The following is an 18,834-nucleotide window of genomic DNA, read 5'->3' as shown; positions in this document are numbered from 1 at the left end:
TCTGAAATTGAAATCGTAAGTATTTTTGGGCATTAATTTTTTTTTTTGAATATGTGATGAAGTTATTTATTTTTGCATACATGTGATATGTTTCATTTTCATTAATTTTATAATTTTTATATGAATCTACTCGTGTGCATGCCTAATATATATTATATGTTGTTAATATACACATATGTAACCATTTCTGAATATGATACACAGATGTATAAAAGACTGTACACATGTGTATAAACTAACTGTTGTGTATCTTGTATAAACTGATATAGCGAGACTGTACACATGTGTATAAACTAACAGCTGTGTATATTGTATAAACTGATACTAGTGAGACTGTACACATGTGTATACACTAACAACTATGTATCTTGTATATACGGAAACTAACGAGATTTTAGGGATTTTGATTATATTGTTTAATAAATGTAATTTACAAAAGACACAAATACCCTTCTGTCATTTATTTTAAAGGGGAGTTACAACATTATAATTACAATCTTGCCATTGTTTAGAAATCTCTAGATGATGTAATCCAATGGCCTAGATTAGTTCACACAGTTCACTCTTAACCTTGTGTTCACTCTAGAACCCTACCCTATATATATATATATATATATATATATATATATATATATATATATATATATATAGGGGGCCGCTAGAATGAGAACCACCACGAGTTGTAAGAACCACGAGAACCGCGACCCGCGGGTGGCCGTTGACCACGAAATTTTTTTTACACCTAGATCCGTATATTTTAAGACCGGGTGTAAATTTTGGGTTCAAACGGCGCGCCCGAGGGGGTAGTTTTTTACGCCCAAAGTTTGGGTTTTTTTATTTTTTTTAATTTTTCTTTTTTTTTTAACCAAACTTTGGGCGTAAAAAACTACCCCCTCGGGCGCGCCGTTTGAACCCAAAATTTACACCCGGTCTTAAAATATACGGATCTAGGTGTAAAAAAAATTTCGTGGTCAACGGCCACCCGCGGGTCGCGGTTCTCGTGGTTCTTACAACTCGTGGTGGTTCTCATTCTAGCGGCTCCCTATATATATATATATATATATATATATATATTAGTGAAATCTACATTACATAAAATCAAACTCTAAATTCGTATAACAATTTATAATAATATTTTGACCTAATAATATATCATCCTACAAGTCATTTTGGTTATAGTTGACACTTCTTAAGTTATCTACACTTTTTAATAGTCCTTGTACTTAATACTTTATGTGTATTAAACATCACAGTATAATCTTGATCTTGATAGATGGTATGTTATCTTGACAAATCATTGTTCAACAATTACTGAATACTTTTCTTTTATTCTCACACACTTCATGTAACTAGACTTAGATGGATAAATAAATAATCTTACAAGACAAATACTTTCTTTATATTCTTTTATGTTGCAAAAGGTTTTAAGAAAGAAATATTGCTTTGGCGAAATTCCGGAAAATGTGTGCTTCGCGGTCTCTGATTACTTCCGTTTGTGAAGTCTTACCATAATTAATTAGATGATATAACTTATTAAGTTTCGAGCATCTACATATGTACTCAACCAAAGGGGTTGTATATAAGTGGTTGCAAGGTGTGTACATAGTGGTGTCCCTCCTCTGAAGTTGAGCGTTCGAGTATCATGATGTACATGGGTGTAGATATAGAAGTAGGATAGTGGGAGGGTGCGTTTGCCATTTTAAGATACATATGTGCTCATAACTTTTTTGAGGCTACAATTATGAGAAACATCATGAAAATTTGATGAGCATTTTACCAATCATGCAGGTTTTATAACATCTAAAGTAGCATGTTGTGGACAAGGTCCCTACAATGGATTAGGATAATGCACCCCAATGTCAAGTTTGTGCCCAAACAGAGACGTGTATGCATTTTGGGATGCTTTCCATCTTTCAGAGAGGGCCAACAAAATTATTGTGCAACAAATGATTAGTCGCACTCCAAACTACATGAGTCCAATGAACCTCAGCACCATCTTGGCCATGGTTTCCAACCCTTAGTCTTTCTATTTATATAGTTATTAGTTTTCTACAAGTCTTTGTCAGGGCTGGACCTATACTACAAGTAACCTAGACTTGGGCCTAGGGCCTCAAAAAAAAAAAAAAAAAAAAAGGGCGCCCACTTAAAAGGAAAATTAATATGCTAACTATGGATTGAGTTATAACACAAAAGGATTTAATAAGAAGGGTAAGAAGCCAACATAAAGTGACAAATGTTCAAAGATGAATCAAGTGGGAAGGGTAATTTTGTTCATGTGAACAAAAACAATATGCACATGCAAGTCAAATGCTAATTCCCCCTCACTTTTTAAACGTCCGTAACTTTTTTATACATCGTTTGTTTTAAAAAAAATTATACTATAAAATCAAGCGTTTGTTTATCTTTAATATGAGTACCTTATTGTTATAGTTTTCAAAAAAAATTGAAAACCTAGTTGCATATTACAGAATGGACATAACGTAAAACACAATGAGTATTAAACAAAAAACACAAAGTAAAACCCGAAACACAACCGATGACAACAGATAAAACACACAATGGACAATAGACTAAAACACAATGGACATAATGTAAAACACAATGAGTATCAAACTAAAAAACACTGAAAAGTAGACTAAAAACAATATTGATTATACCAGATAAAAGACCAGAGGCGTCTCTGAGAATTCACATACCCTGTTCGAGCTTGAAAAAATATGCCCCTCCATTATGGTTTTTTATTATTTAAAAAAATCAAATTAGTATTGGGTTCAATAAACCAAATTCCAAGTTGGCTAAATTCTAAACCATAAAAAATGATTTGTAAATGGGACTATATTGGAAATGACATGTGTTGACTATTTAAAAAAAATAACATATACGTATCGGATTTTTTTTTTAAATCGCATGCCCCTCGAAATCGCGGGCCTTGTGCTGAGGTCCTCCCCGCGCACCATCAAAGCCTCCCATGTAAAAGACACAATGGACAACATATAAAAGACACAATGAATATCAGACTAAAACACAATGGACAACAACCAAAAAACACAATAGATAACATAACACTATGAACATCAGGCTAAAAACACAATGAACAACCTAATAAAACACAATAAACAACAAAATAAAACACAATGAACAAAAAAACAAAACACAATTGACAACATATTAAAATACAATAATCATCACCAATAATACAATGTATAGAAAACTTAAATATAACATCATCTTTATTTAAGTGGACTAAAATGACGATGGTGAAACCTTTTTGGACCCATAGGCGAAAAATGAAACCTTTGGACTAAACTGACAAAATGACCCAAACCACAGGGACTAAAATGGCATTTAACTCTTAATACAAACTTAAGGTTAAAATAATAATAAAGATAATTACTATATATTACTATCTATTACTATCTGTTAATAAATGATTACTATTACTATCTATTACTATACTATCTATCTATATATATATATAAATGAGATGTGATTTGGGCTAGGTGGCATTGGATTTGGGACAATTTTGCTGATGTGGCAACTCATTTTTTTGAGTTTAGGAGGGAATCCATTATACAAAATTCTAGATCCCATAGAATGCCTCTGGACGCGGGATCCGTATTCCTTCGGGTCACCCAATAAACAAAATCGGATCCATTATATAATTTTGGATCTCAATTATTTGCTTTCAGTTTCTCTCTTCCCTCTCTCTCAAAACCCTAGATCAAACGAGTGCAAGTTCCGTTCTTCATTCTCATATTCATCAACCGCCACTCTTCTTCTCACATTCGACGGCACCACATCTACCTTCTGATGATTATTTTCAAGGTAAGTTAAAGCCTTTCGATTTCAATCTCTGATTTGTTATATAAAATTATTATATGCGTGGGAAACCCTAACACAACTCTCTTTCGATTTCTATCTCTGATTTGTTATAAAAGTAGATTAATCCATTTCTTATTTGTTCCTCATTCAATTAGACTTCATTTGTTCGCAACCTTCTGTCAGTCTGGTACGTTTCAACCGCATTTTGCATATTCTGATTCATCGCATATCTATTACTTATTCCTTTTTTTTTCTCAATTTTAGGGTTTTAGATCACTCACCGGTGCCGAAATTGCAGAAATCGGAGGAATCAGAGAGTTTTGAGGTAGTTTTTAACTTTTAGTTTTGTATCGTATTGATTGCACTTCTATCGGATTGTATCATAACTTGTGTAATTGATCATGTATTAGTTGTGGAGATAGTTGATTTTTATTAGTCAAGTTTTGACTGAAAGTTGAAAAATAATGGTAACCACATTGCAGTATATAAAAGTACTGAACATTAAGAGATTTTATGACTTTTGACCCATGACAATGGCCCACATGATACATGTGATGTATAATATCTGAGAAGTACCTAATTTTTCATCTTATTTTGTGTGTTTTTATTTCAGAAAGTTGTGTTCAATAGGATTTATTGTATTTTAGGAATTTTGGGGTTTCGCCACTACTCAATTTGCTTCTTCTGCTTCGACGAGCGGTATATTCTAACTCGCACTGGTATATTAAGGGAAAACTCGCACGTTCTTTGTCATGCCAGTGAAAAGAAAATGGAGGAGCAAGTAGAAGAATTATGCTGTAAAAGACCGCTTTTGATGAAAAGAAAGGAGGTATAGTGACTATGCCTTTCATCATAGGTACGAAATAATCCACATTCTTGAAGTTAAATTTTGAAATTATTGTGATTTTACATCATGGGTTCCTTGAATCTTGAAGTTTTATGTTTTAGTAAAAAAGTTTTTTGGTGTTACAGTTTGATTGTATATTTAAATTTTTTAGTGTTTTAGGTTGAATATCTATTATTATGCATTACAATCGTGACACATTTGCCTTATGAATATGTCAAATGAGGATTTTTTTGTTATTCTGGTTAAAAATATCTGATACATATATTGTTTAATCGAACTCATGTATTTTGTTTTTGTTTTTTATATTGTTGGTCTAATCTATTCTTGATTTTTGTTTTGGACTTGATGAATGATGTTTTTTTTTTTTTTTTTTTTTTTGACGTGGAAGCATGAGGATATATAGTTCACTGAGTTTATAGAATCATTGAAGGGTCCAATTTTGTGTTATTTCTGTGCATTAGATAGAACTGTTTTGTATTTGTCATGTTTTCTAATGTTGTTGTCCCTCTCTTATCATTTCCATGCATTTATCGTGAAACTAAGGTGGATATGGACATTAACAGCAGTTTATAGCATTGACGAAGTGACTTTCTTTCAACTATAAGTTTCATCAGGTGATCTCTTGGTAAGATCGCTCTTTTTTACTTCTTAGAATTGGTTCAGATCCGTACAATGTGTCTATTGTTAAATTTGATTAGTTACTATTTGGTATTAATCGTTTATTTGTGTATCGAGATCAAATTATGAACATCATCTTGATTCATGATTCACACAAGTTGGCCTCTAAACCACAAAAAGTTGTGTTTCTTAGATCCTATGTGCTTTTTATAACGAAATATGAGGAAAATTAGTTTGATGATAACAAAGATTATTCATCATGGTATTCGTTTGTTTTAATTTGGGCTGATGACGAAGATAGTGAAGCAATTAAGCTCACCTTTAGTAAAAACAAAATTGAGGCCGACAAGAGCTGGCTTTGGTCACTTCAGGTTTGGACTATTGATATTTAATCTTTACTTAGAATTTAGTGTGTTCAATATGTGGGTAGACTTTATGATCATAATGGATATGAAACAAGATAACCAATATGTGTTGTTTTTGTTTTACATATTGTCTGAACCTAATGTCCAATTTGCCATTTATATGACCCTAATGTAGAAATCCTTAATATGGTTGTCACCATGGTTGGAAAATTTACATATCTATATTGTGCAGAAGATGGAACAAAAAAAATGGTTGATGCTGTCACAGGAGTTTAAGTGTTAGGTATCCTATTCTTTAGTTGGATTTATTTTCTATTGGTTTTTTATAATAGCTCACTGGTGTATCACTATCTAAACTCCAAGATAATTGCAGTTTCTTTTTCACTTAAGTAATCTCCATGAATGGTCCACCATTATCTCTTATATTTTCACAATTTCTTCTTCTATATATTGGCAAAATTTTCTTGGCTGTAGTTCTCATGGCCTCTTTTTATGATGGGGCCTACTATTCTAGCAGTTCTTTTGGTCACGAAGCATTTGGTACGCACTTTCACCCAAATTAGTATTTTGTATCCATTGTACTAGAGTGTTTCTTTACTATTATTAATTTATCGCTTTATTTTGTGATAAATTTTTACAAGAGCTGTTGAAATTGACTCATTTATAATTCCATAGTCTTTCATGCATTACTTTACTATCAATATATAATTCCATTGTCTTTGATTCATAAATCAAATATTATAAAAAAAATCATTGTGTAAAGTTAAATTAACTGATAATATATAACGTTTTTTTTAATGTGTATATAATAAATTTTGAAATTCAAACCACTACTTTACTTAAAATAGACGGTTTCCATGTGAAAAAATACCTTATTTAAAAAAACTTAATTTACTCCTTAACTTATTTTTATTGACCCAGTCATTTTATTTCAAATAGACGGTTTCCTTTAAAATAAAATACTTAGTTAAAATATCTTCCAAACAGATTACATTTTTATATAGTTTGTCAGATTACATTTTTATATAGTTTGTCTTTGGATCCAATTTTTTGAACCATTTTTTCAAGATAAGTTCCTGCTATGAATGTTCTGGTACAATTATTATTTGAAGATTTGAACATGCAATTCCTATTTTTAAGTTCTTTGTTCTATGCTTGATTACTTTGTTTTGTTTTTGTAACAATCAGGCTCATTGTTTTTTTATTGTCGAGTAGGACATTCTTTAAGATGGAACGACGATAATGAAACTGAATTGTCATGTTGCTCTTCATCCAACCGTTCGGTTCATTCATGAGGTATTATTTCTTTTTCATTTTCACTACACTGATTTAGCGTTACATGATGTTGATGAGGTTTTGTTTTGAAATCTTGAAGTACTTGCAAGGAGCTGAAGAACAAGTAAGAGGAAGAGAAGCGTCGTAAAGAATAAGAGAGGAGAAAAGGTTGAAATAAGCTTCCACCTTTTCATTTGATGAGGTTTTGGTCGTTTTTAGAGGAGGTATTATTGGAGAAAAGTATTTCTACTATTTTAGCACAGAAGTCTTATATCATATTTCTTTGGTTTGTAATCTAAACTGGTTGTTAAGTTCAACACGACTAATTACATGGTATGTGTTGGTTGTTTTTGAAACTGCAACTTAGATACCCCACAACGGGTTGTTTTCTTTATGCTGCAATAATGTATAAAGGAATCGCCTTGATTTGAAGATTGTTTTTGGATTATCCTATTGGAGAATCAGTCACTCAACAATAGATGTGATATGGCTGTGGTTTAAGTCAGTTATCTAGAATATTTTAGGCCCTTATAAAGGTTGAGTCAAACATGGTTTGAATTGTGATTTCTAAACTTCTTATAAACTCGATTATTTTCAGGAAATCGAGGATGAAAAGATTCACGAGAGTGCCAGCGAGAAGCGTGAAGATGGCCAATATACCACCGGACGATTATTCGTGGAGGAAATACGGCCAAAAGCCGATCAAAGGCTCACCCTATCCAAGGTAAATAAATATCTTGCTTATATCAATACCAATCTTGACTCAGCCTGGTTAACTCAGTGGTTTTTACTCACTGAGTTAACTCGGGATATTTAAATATAATTATTTTCATTAGCATTGGTGGATGGAGCCGACCTAAAGGTCATAAAGTATGGTTTATACTTAAGGGTGATTTGGGTAATTCACTATTGGTGGCTTAGACTTTGTATCATTCTTTTTTTGCTTTTTAGTTTATTTGAATATTTGTGTACTACTGCTTCACGTTATCACTTTTGCAGCTCAATGAAACACTCAATTACGTCCTAATTAAAAAGGTATGCACATCAAGATCTTTAAAAAATGAAGTTTTTAATTTTACATTTTTAGTAATTTCCAAAGACGGGCACCTACAAATATGGATTAACCTACAAATACAATATTCCTCGTGATTGACATGGTGTTGGACCGGTTGTGCTGAACATGGTTAGGCCACCTATGCAGCAAGTATTTGTGTTTTAATAATCAGTCATTTCAAATTATGTTTTAATGATTCTAATTAGCTTTACCTTATTAATATAAAAGCCATCATGCTGCAAGTGCCATCAACATGTAATAAGGGGACTTTGTTTTAGTGTATCATAATTCTTAATATAATGTGTAATGCTATGATTACGTGTCACATTATCCATACATACGAGTGCTAATATTGTATTTGTAGGTTACTTTGGCAAACCAACCCAAGAAATCCGCTGAAGGCTCTTATGATTCTCATTAGCAAAGGCTATAAATTTAGATGTGGGTTTTTTGTTGATACAAAATAGTATTTTCTAAGTGAAAAGTACTTATATAGTTATAGCTTGAAATGGTTTTATTTTTTACGAAAATTTTGTAAAAAAAATTGAATGTTGAGTTGCAGAATGATCCGTGCACAATTCCCAAGTTGAATGTGATGCCAATCTTATGGAACGTAGTTCAAGAGCATTTGGATTGCTAACTTTGTTTAATTCATATAGTGTTGACATGTATTGTTTTGTTCAAACTTTTTTCAAATATAGTAAAAAATAAAAGACTATGTTGGCATGGTTATTATTATTTTTTAGTTGTAATAATGGTAAATTTTCTTTATTTTGAGGCTGCTTGGCATATGGTTATTATTATTTTTTAGTTGTGAATAATGGTAAATTTTCTTTCTAATGTATATAGCTGCTTTAAATACTCTTCTCAATATATAATAATTATTTATATGCTATTGTGGTATGTATAATATATATGCCTTCATATACTTTTAGCGCTTACCAAATAAGATGGCATTGATGGCTGGAATTAACGTTGTAAACAAGTTGCGGGTCAGGAATTTCAAGGACTTGAATTTGTCATGATTGTAAGAACTGGGAAATCTTCCGCTCATGATAGTTATGTGGTCACATGTTGGGCCATCTTTATGCTATCCAATTGAATATCAGTTGGCGATAAGTACAATTTCACTTATTAACATTCTGCGGGTATGTTTTCCCTAACTCAGGTTGGAAAAAACATAGTTGAATTATGGAATAAATGAAACTGATGAAATACGTTTGAGAGTCATTTGGGGTCTTTTGTTTAAAACAATATTATGTCTTTTATTCAGCATGTTGTTATTGGTAGGCAAGTCGTTGGAATTGACTACTTTATAAAAGATGGAACCCACACCTTTAGTTGCTACTGTGAAAGCTTTTGGTGCCATGTTTTAGAGGTTATAGGCAGAGAAATATATAATCAAATAGTCAATTTTTTTATTGATATGCCTATAGGATTGGTGTAGAGTTTTTAAATGTCAACTTTTATATGGTCTTTGATATTTATAGATTCTATACAATGCAATTTCTATCAATATGTCCATTGATGATGAACATGGATACATCTTGAGTTACTTTTTCTTGATACGGACGTTGGATACAAGAATGGTTATTGTTGGGATTCGTTTGATGTTAATAAACAGTGTTTAATATTGTTTCTTACAAATTGGTTTATAGGTGCCCCCTTACATACCTCCATATACACAACGTTTGTGAATAAAAATCTAATTAAAAACCTGATCCAAAATAAGATGTCATAAAAAGACTTGGGTTATAGTTTGGTTATTACCGTCCTTCGTTGCAAAGTATCTCATCTACACATGTCAATTAAATTAAAAATAACATAATTCAATAAAATATTTGAAAAAACATATTGTTCATAATAACTTCTGAATAATATACAAAATGTTTGCTGGTCGAGGGGTACAAAATTAATGTATTTAGTTCATTTGTTTGGACTTATTATTGACTATGTTGTTGGTGTATGGTGACTTGTGTTGATTTTCAGGTAAACATGTTGCAGAAATTAAGCTTCTCCTTGACACCTCACTATTGTTTGAAGTTTCTTTCACTTTGTAGGGAATCTCCAAAAAGACATGGACAAGCCTAAGATAGACAATAGCCATCATATGAAGCTTATGAACCTGTATCATTCAACAAGGTGCATGCTACATCTCATATATCTTTTGTACTTCTATAGTATTGCTCACTTGACCTTAAAAAAATAGATTACTTTTAGGTAATTTTGGTCTGTCAAGAAAGTATTCTCAAATGCGCTGAACAAATCATTATGATGTTGCCCAATATATCTAATACAAGTAGGGAGGATTTACCTTGGGGATGATATACATTATTACAATACTGCGCATCAACAACATTTTTTGTGGTACTTGGAAATAGATCATCATATCAATTCAAAACATTGCATGGATGGATCATGTATTTGTAATAAACGATTTTCAGTTTTTAAATGGTTTTATATTTTTAAGTATTAATATAGCAAATAAGTCTCTATAATTGTTGTTGCTTTAATTTATGTAACAATAGATTTGTTGGCTTGTTGGTGGTCAATGATATGGATTTAAGCTCAATGAAGAGCAAGTTACTAACTTGCTAAGTGATGAGGAGACGTGGATAGTGGATAGAAGAAGTTGAAAAGCTTGAAAACACTTTGTATTTGACAACTGAATGGGATACGGTTGTGAGACATATACTGTTTTATTTGTGATGCATTTAGTTTTATGTCTTTTCTTCATTTATAAATTATAATTGCATTTAACTTTGTAAGTAATTTCATTTATATTTTGTTAAGTGTCGGTAAGGGCTGACAAGTGACAATGTTAAGTGACAATTAAAATGTTGGGTCTTATGTAAGATGATAAGTATTGCATGTATCTAAGTTAATTGATTTTCTTTTTACCATGTTTTATTGTTTTCATACTTCTTTAGTGGAATATTAATCCATTAATAATAATAATAATAATAATAATAATAATAATAATAATAATAATAATAATAAACTTTCAATAATTCGTATTTTTTAATAAATTAATATATTTATCTCGCTACACATCGTACATTTTAAATAAATCTTTACATAATTTAAGTGGTCTAAACCGAGAAGTTCTCTTAATAAGCTTTAATTCGTCCTCCAGAACGACGTATCGGGGTTCCAATAATTTAAGATTATTTTTAATAATCATGTAAACCAATATGATCAAGTTTGTTTTTTTCTTATATTTGATAAGTATTTTTATTTTACAGACGTTAACGCTTAATTAATATACCTTATTCGTCATGCATTATTCATTTTTAAAAAATATATACGGTTTTATTTAATAAAATTTAAATATCCCAACCGCGAGTATTCGCGGGTTATAACCTAGTCTATTAATAAATGAATTGAAATGAATAGTGATTTTAATATTATAATAATATATATTTTTTTAATACTTTATTATTTTAATATTATAATTATAGTTATTTTCTTTACCTTTTAACTTTAATCTTTTTTTTTTAATATCAGGGGTTGAGATAAGCTTGGTGTCAATTGTTATCAAACCAGTACTGGTATCAAAAATACCAGTACGGTCATGTTCGGTATCAGTACATGGAGGTAAAAACTGGCACTAGTACAGGAAATGCCAAAAGTTGGTGCCGAATTGATATTGGAAATCTTTTGGTTCAGGAAATTCAGTGCGGCTACTTGGTACTATTTGCTCATCCCTGATCACGTTACCGTAAGAACAACGGTATCGTACAACTTTTTTTGTTTCAGGGGTAGGGATGAGCTCGATGCCAACCGATACAGAATCGGTACTGATACCGAAAATACCGGTTATGGTACCGGTATATGAAGGTAAAAAAACGGTAGTGAACCGGTACCAGGAACGCCAAAAGTCGGTACCGAATTGGTACTTAAGATCTTTCGGTTCGGCAAATTTGGTACCGATACCCAGAACAATTTGCTCATCTCTGACCACGGGTTTCATACGAACAACATCGTTACCATACAACTTTTTTGGTTGATTTTCTATCGGTTATCTTTTAGTGTTTTTTTTCTACATTTTCTTTTTATTCTTGTCAGCAGTTTTGTTCGCAACACGCTCATAGTAATTTCAAAACACATGTAAACACAGACTAAATAATAAAAGAAATTCGCCGCAACACGACGATCTTTTTAAACTTAGTTAAAATCAAAATCAAAAGAACAAGTCCCTATAATAGACTAAAATAACAACCCACTAAAATTAATATTAGAGTTAATTACACTTGTGATTTGTGGAAGTAACAAGGTTGGATACTAAAAGTTTAAAATGATAATTTAGAGTATTAGCTTTTAATTTTGTAATCTCTTAAAGTATTAAGGCTAACTCTAGTTAAAATTAGCTAAGAACTAAAGGGTATTTTCATCATTTCACATCTTACTACATGAGACACCCTAACACGTAATAACCTTGAAAAGACGCAGCGGAAAACGAGGCTTAAAAATTTCTTTCTTATTTAGCTACATTACTTGCATTAAACCTCAAATTAAATTATATCAAACATTTTTTTATATACTACAATATTCATTCTTAAAATTAATACTTTAAGTCCATAAATAATTCAAGAGTTATGTGACTGCTCTTTTTCATACAATCCTTGCTATCGACTCGATCAACGTCCGCTTCTCTTCGGTAGTAGTAGAAGAAATCTGTACGATACCTGTGGACATCACATACAACTTATTCATTAGTCATTAACACACCATACGACATTATTATACATAATAGAGAGCCGTTAACAATCTATGATGTAAACGTAGATTCATTCAAGCATTCTCTTAAACTCTCTTATCCAAAATTCGGCTTAGTCCTTCATAACCCGACAAGCTCATACCTGTATTGCCTTCAAATCTCAAGCACAACATTAGTAAACATCAATGTCCAAATGTGTTGAAAACATTCGTCCATGCCTTTAAAACATCTCACATTCACACATGTAAACATTCCTAATTCCTACATACATACAAACAGATACATGCGAACTCTCGCTTACCACTTTTAATCACTTAAACGTATATACCTTTACATAATCACGACTTACATGATTTAAATTCTATACTTATCATCCTACATATCCACTCATTCTTAGACTCAATTACTTATAGACTTCCTTCACTAACACGAAAGGAAAATCCATACTTTCGTTATCCGGAGGCCCATAACATCACTTGTGTTCTAGACCGGCTTTAAAATAAATTATGGGTCATTGGAAATCATTAAAACATCGAGTCTGGATGTGAAATCAAACAAGAAATGGATTTGATAACTTAATAATGCATAGAAACAAGTTTCATGAGTCAAAACAACAAAATTCAAACAAATTTCAGAAATTTAGGGCGTCGCCGTACACGACAGGTATAAGGGGTGGGCGTCGGGCGACGCTACGCCCCGTTTTCAATAGACAGTTTGTTATTTTGAGCTGCAGATTCCCAGCTCCAATCTTTTCACTTGTAGAACTTAGAGTAAATTGCCATTTTAGTCCCTAAGTTTTGTCCAAATTTTCCATTTTAGTCTAAATAGTTTTTTTTTGCCTCTGGGTCCCTGACTTTTCTCTTTTGTTGCCATTTTGATCACATACACTAACTCCATCCAAAAACTCCATCTTTAACCAGGGGTATTTTGGGGATTTTCATTTTAAATGTTTTCAATTGCCATTTTGATCCAATTCCAAAAAATCAAAAAAATTCTAAAAAATTCCAAAAAATTCTAAAAAATAATAAAAATTCTAAAAAATCATAAAAATTCTAAAAAATTCTAAAAAAATACAAAAATTCCGTTTCAGCGCGAACCGTTTCGAACCCGAACCGTTTCGAGCTGAACCGTTTCGACGCGGACCGTTTCGACCCGTACCGTTTCGACCCGAACCGTTTCGAGCTGAACCGTTTCGACATGTACCGTTTCGACGCGAACCGTTTCGAGCCGAACCGTTTCGAGCTGAATCGTTTCGAACCGAACCGTTTCTAGCTGAACCGTTTCGAACGGAACCGTTTCGAGCTGAACCGTTATGAGCTGAATCGTTTCGACCCGTACCGTTTCGAACCGAACCATTTCTAGCTGAACCGTTTCGACCCGTAACGGTTCAGCTCGAAACGGTTCGGCTCGAAACGGTTCGCGTCGAAACGGTTCAGCTCGAAACGGTATGGGTCGAAACGGTTCGGGTCGAAACGGTATGGGTCGAAACGGTTCGCGCCGAAATGGATTTTTTGGATTTTTTAGAATTTTTATGATTTTTTAGAATTTTTTGGAATTTTTTTGATTTTTTGGAATTGGATCAAAATGGCAATTGAAAACATTTAAAATGAAAATCCCCAAAATACCCCTGGTTAAAGATGGAGTTTTTGGAGGAGTTAGTGTATGTGATCAAAATGGCAACAAAAGAGAAAAGTCAGGGGCCCAGAGGCAAAAAAAAACTATTTGGACTAAAATGGCAAATTTGGACAAAACTCAGGGACTAAAATGGCAATTTACTCTAGAACTTACAACTTGCATAACTTTTGATCTAGACATCCGTTTTATGTAATTCTTGTTCCCACGCGTCTGTAATTTAATTACGGATCCGTTTACCTTCCTAACTCACATCAAAAGCTGAATTATAAAATAAGGGCTTATACATCCTTCAAGCCATTATTCGACCCGTTTGATTTCACCATTTTATTTCTAACATAACTAGCCACTTTCAGTCTCAATATTCATTCTTATCTTAGTAAATCCATTTATCACCCCGGGTCGCATCAAGAGCTAATTTATAAGCAAACGACTACCTTTTATACCATTATTCGACCCGTTTAGTCCTACTAGTTTACCTTCATTACAAATAACTCTTTCAATATACTAAAATAACGCTTACCTTAATACTCTTATTCATTACATAGTCCTTGCATAATTTTCCACATTCCTAAACATTAAATTCTACATACATACTAAGAAGTGAATCAGAATCACTTACCTCGTGCGTCCGAGTTTGTGCATAACTTCCGTGTTTACCTTTGACCCATTGTCCTTCTATGCTCGCGTCCATGTTGACATGGCTCCTACACTTTCATTTCATCAACATCACATTCTTGTTAGCATACACCATTGCACTTGATAACGAGCATACATTCGCTTAATTTCACATTCAACTTGCATTAATCAATCTTAACAAACATACGACATGTACCCGATTTCACATCCCTTTCAAACCCATATAATCCATCATGTCATTCTATTTACTACATATTTATGTACCGCGTACCATACGATTATCTATAATCTTTTAATCACAACAACAAGTCTAGCCATGTTCCTTATGTATAGTTGACTTTCAGAAGTCAATGATTTATCATTTTAACTTTCGGCTCAATCTCATATACTCATGACATCATAATAGGCTATACAATCAACTTCATTTACAACAAGAATCAACTTATGTTCATACTATAATCAACCTAGTCTTTCAAAATCAATATCATAATCACATTACATATGATTCATATCAATTACTCATCTAGGCACATTCTATAACATGAGTTTAACATCAACTTCACACAATTCATCCATGATTTTACTACGTTTCATTATCTTACAAATTTCAAGTGGGTTTTACCCTAAACTACCAATACAACCAAAATGGCACATAACATCACCTCTATTTGTTCATATCATCTAACATTCATGTCCAATTTCATACAAAAATCATGGATTATACATAACCCATATCATCAAACATCACCAAAACATAAAATTCAACTTACTTAGTATGAAGAACACTTAAAGGATCATAATTCCTAACTCATGCATCAACAAATCAGCCTTTTCCTCCTTTAATTTGTAAGATTTTTGCAGAATTTTGAGAAGTAGGGTTTCCCCTTGCTCTCTCTTGTTCGATCGCACATACACAGCTAGGCACACACTGGCTTTTTTTTTTTTTATCAAATTCAATACACATTTACATATTAGCCCTCTTGTCTTTTCAGGTATGTTTAAATTTGTTATTTCCCATACTAACTTGGTCTCTTTTCTTCGTTTAACTTAGTTACACACATATATTTAAACTTACTATCATTTTCTTATGATACCGTTTTAAGGTTACCGTTTTTATGTTATTTAGCATCACGCAAATAATATTATTTATAACATACGAAATTTGGGGTGTTACACTAGACAACCCCTGTTACTTTTGAGAAACCGCATGAACTTACCGTTTAATTAAATTTTTACATTAAAAACACAATTTGTATTTTTATTTTAATATCTAAGTAATTTTTTAACTATTTAACTAAATAAATTATGAAAAGGTGAAAAAGGTTACATATATTCTAAAAGATTTTATGAACGTAATAACATAGTTATTATCTACGTATTGTTGTGTGAGCGATCTGAACAAACGACAAATTTTTTTCATCTTCGTTTTGTTGTGTGAAACCGAGCCAAACTCACGATGTAATTTTTTTTATCTACATTTCATTGTGTGAAACGAGCCGAACGCATGACAATTTTTTATCTATGTTTCATTGTGTGAAGAGTTATATATTTTAAAAGAGTTTATCTGCGTCACAACGATTTTAATATCTACGTTTAGTTGGGTGAAACTGAGCCGAACACACAATGTATTTTTATCTATGTTTTGTTATGTGAAAGTTTATATATTTTAGAATATTTTATCTACGTTACGACATATTATTTATCTAAGTTTTGTTGTGTTAAACTGAACTGAACTCACGACGTATTTTTCTACTTAAGTTTCGTTGTGTGGAATGTTATATATTCCAAAAAGATTTTATTTACGTCACAGCGCATCTTGTTTATCTACGTTTCATTTTGGGAAACTTGGCAAACTCACTACGTATTTTTTTTATCTACGTTTTGTTGTGTGAAAAGCTATATATTCGAAAAGATTTCATCCACGTCACAAAGTATTTTTTTTATCTATGTTTTGTTCTGTGAAACCGAGCTAAACCCACGACATATTTTCTATATTCTAAAGTATTTTATCTACATCACTATGTATTTTTTTTATCTACGTTTCATGATGTAAAACTGAGTCGAACTCACGACGTTTTTTTCTCTGTGTTTCATTGTTTGAAATTGAACCGAACTTACTATTTCAAAGATTATTAAGTTAATTAATTAAAAAGTGTAGTTTAATAGTAAAAGAAAAGAAAAATTGTGCTTCAAATGATAAGAGTTAATTACATGGTAATTCCATGTGGTTTCTCAAAAGTACTAAGCTTGGGTACTAGGATGTGAAATGACGAAATTATTCTCAATTATCTGCTTGTTTGTAACTGATGTTAGCCTTAATATCCTAGAATGTTAGAAATTCAAAAGTCCATACCCTATTGATACTTTTTTAGTACCCAACTTTGTAACTTTTCACAAACCATAAGAATCACAAACTACAAGAATTACTGTGTAATTAACTCTTAAAATTACATGCAATACTTCTATTGAAATTCTTCTTTTGCCTTTTTGAATAGATCATAAATGACTCGATGTTAGCATAAAGTAGTTACATATCCGGTTTAGCAGAAAGTAGTTACATATCTGGTTTTCATTGCCCCATTTTTTCATGTTGATGTGGATTGACATACTCATGATTAATTTTTACACACTCCTTTGTATTCGGCATCCGTTGAGGTTGTTGTCGGTTTCCCTATGTTTTTCCTCTCGGGGGACGAATTAGTTCTTGATCGGCTTCAAACGCGCCATTAGTGCTATTGAGATCAATTTGTGTTTCTAAGTAACCATGAGACATGTATTCGTTGGACAAAGTTGTTTTTGTTTGTTTTAATGATTGACCCACCAACGGAACGTTGACCCACTTTCTTTATTTTCTCAATACCTCCCAAACAAATCTTTGAGTAAAAGGGACTTTCATATCCTCATAGTTTCACCACAAGAAATGGTATAAATAAATAAATAAATAGTGAGGTCATTGATGTAGACTAGGAAATGGGATACGAAATCGGACCTATTGATTCACACAGAATACCAGGAACGATTCTTCCAAAATTCGTTGATTCTCGTAGAATACCGAAAATTGGGGTTTCACACACAAAACACTCACAAGTGAATTGGGAGAGAAAAATAACTTTTCATAAACTTCAAAACTGATTATCTTCCTCCTTTTACATCCATATAAATAACAACGTAAATTGAAAACGGGCCTCAAAACACACTTGGGCCAAAAGCTAGAACGAAATAAAAGTCCACGAAAAGCACTAAAAACATAAAAATATAAATAACTCATAGAAATAAGCGATTTTGGGCCCGAATGATGACCCAAACCACCTACGGTAATCTTGTTGAGGAATAGGAAACATGTACCTCACAGTAATCTTGTTGATTGCTCGACTGTCAACACACATACGCCAAGTGTCATCCTTCTTTGGAGTCAACAAGGTCTCATACTTTCACGAACGTGGCCCTTGAAAATCAATTCCTCAACCTGCCTTCGTAACTCTTCATGCTCACCAGGGCTCATCCTGTAATGTGGTCTATTGGGTAACTATGACCCAGGCTCCAAATCAATATGATGTTGGATGTCACGCAAATGTGGCAATCCATCAGGCAATTCATCAGGGAAAACATCAGAAAATTCTTCAAGCAAAGGAACCATAGCATCAGGAATGTTAACCCCGTCAACCACTTCCTTACCAAACAACACAAAAACATCATCTCCCACCTCCAACTCGTTCTCAAACTGAGAAAGAGTCAACAGGGTACCAGTGGGCTTGGCGGCTACTTCCTTAGCTTTATTAGGCAACAAAGTTATCTTCACATTATCAAACATAAAACTGTAGGTATTAGAACGCCCGTTATGCTCTACGCATCGATCATATTC

At 32.5% G+C, this 18,834-nt stretch overlaps 1 long non-coding RNA gene and 1 pseudogene across 18 annotated transcripts; both read left to right on the top strand.

Annotated features, from left to right (window-relative positions):
- Positions 1–2,021, top strand: part of LOC110902288 — a 128,852-nt pseudogene extending 126,831 nt beyond the window's left edge.
- A 1,667-nt stretch (positions 2,022–3,688) lies between these two features.
- LOC110903537 lies at positions 3,689–8,753 on the top strand. 18 transcript variants are annotated; one of them, XR_004859616.1, is made up of 12 exons: positions 3,690–3,825; positions 3,978–4,009; positions 4,087–4,147; positions 4,470–4,678; positions 5,213–5,935; positions 6,127–6,192; positions 6,868–6,948; positions 7,028–7,151; positions 7,526–7,651; positions 7,927–7,962; positions 8,346–8,422; positions 8,544–8,753. It is a non-coding gene; the product is annotated as an uncharacterized LOC110903537 (long non-coding RNA). The 18 variants fall into 18 exon arrangements; XR_004859618.1 differs by lacking the exon at positions 8,346–8,422; XR_004859612.1 differs by having other exon boundaries at positions 7,526–7,962.
- The last annotated feature ends 10,081 nt before the right edge of the window (positions 8,754–18,834 follow it).

The sequence above is a fragment of the Helianthus annuus genome, chromosome 6 (assembly GCF_002127325.2).
Source record: "Helianthus annuus cultivar XRQ/B chromosome 6, HanXRQr2.0-SUNRISE, whole genome shotgun sequence".
Taxonomy (NCBI): domain Eukaryota; kingdom Viridiplantae; phylum Streptophyta; class Magnoliopsida; order Asterales; family Asteraceae; genus Helianthus; species Helianthus annuus.
This window is presented reverse-complemented; position numbering and strand designations above follow the sequence as displayed.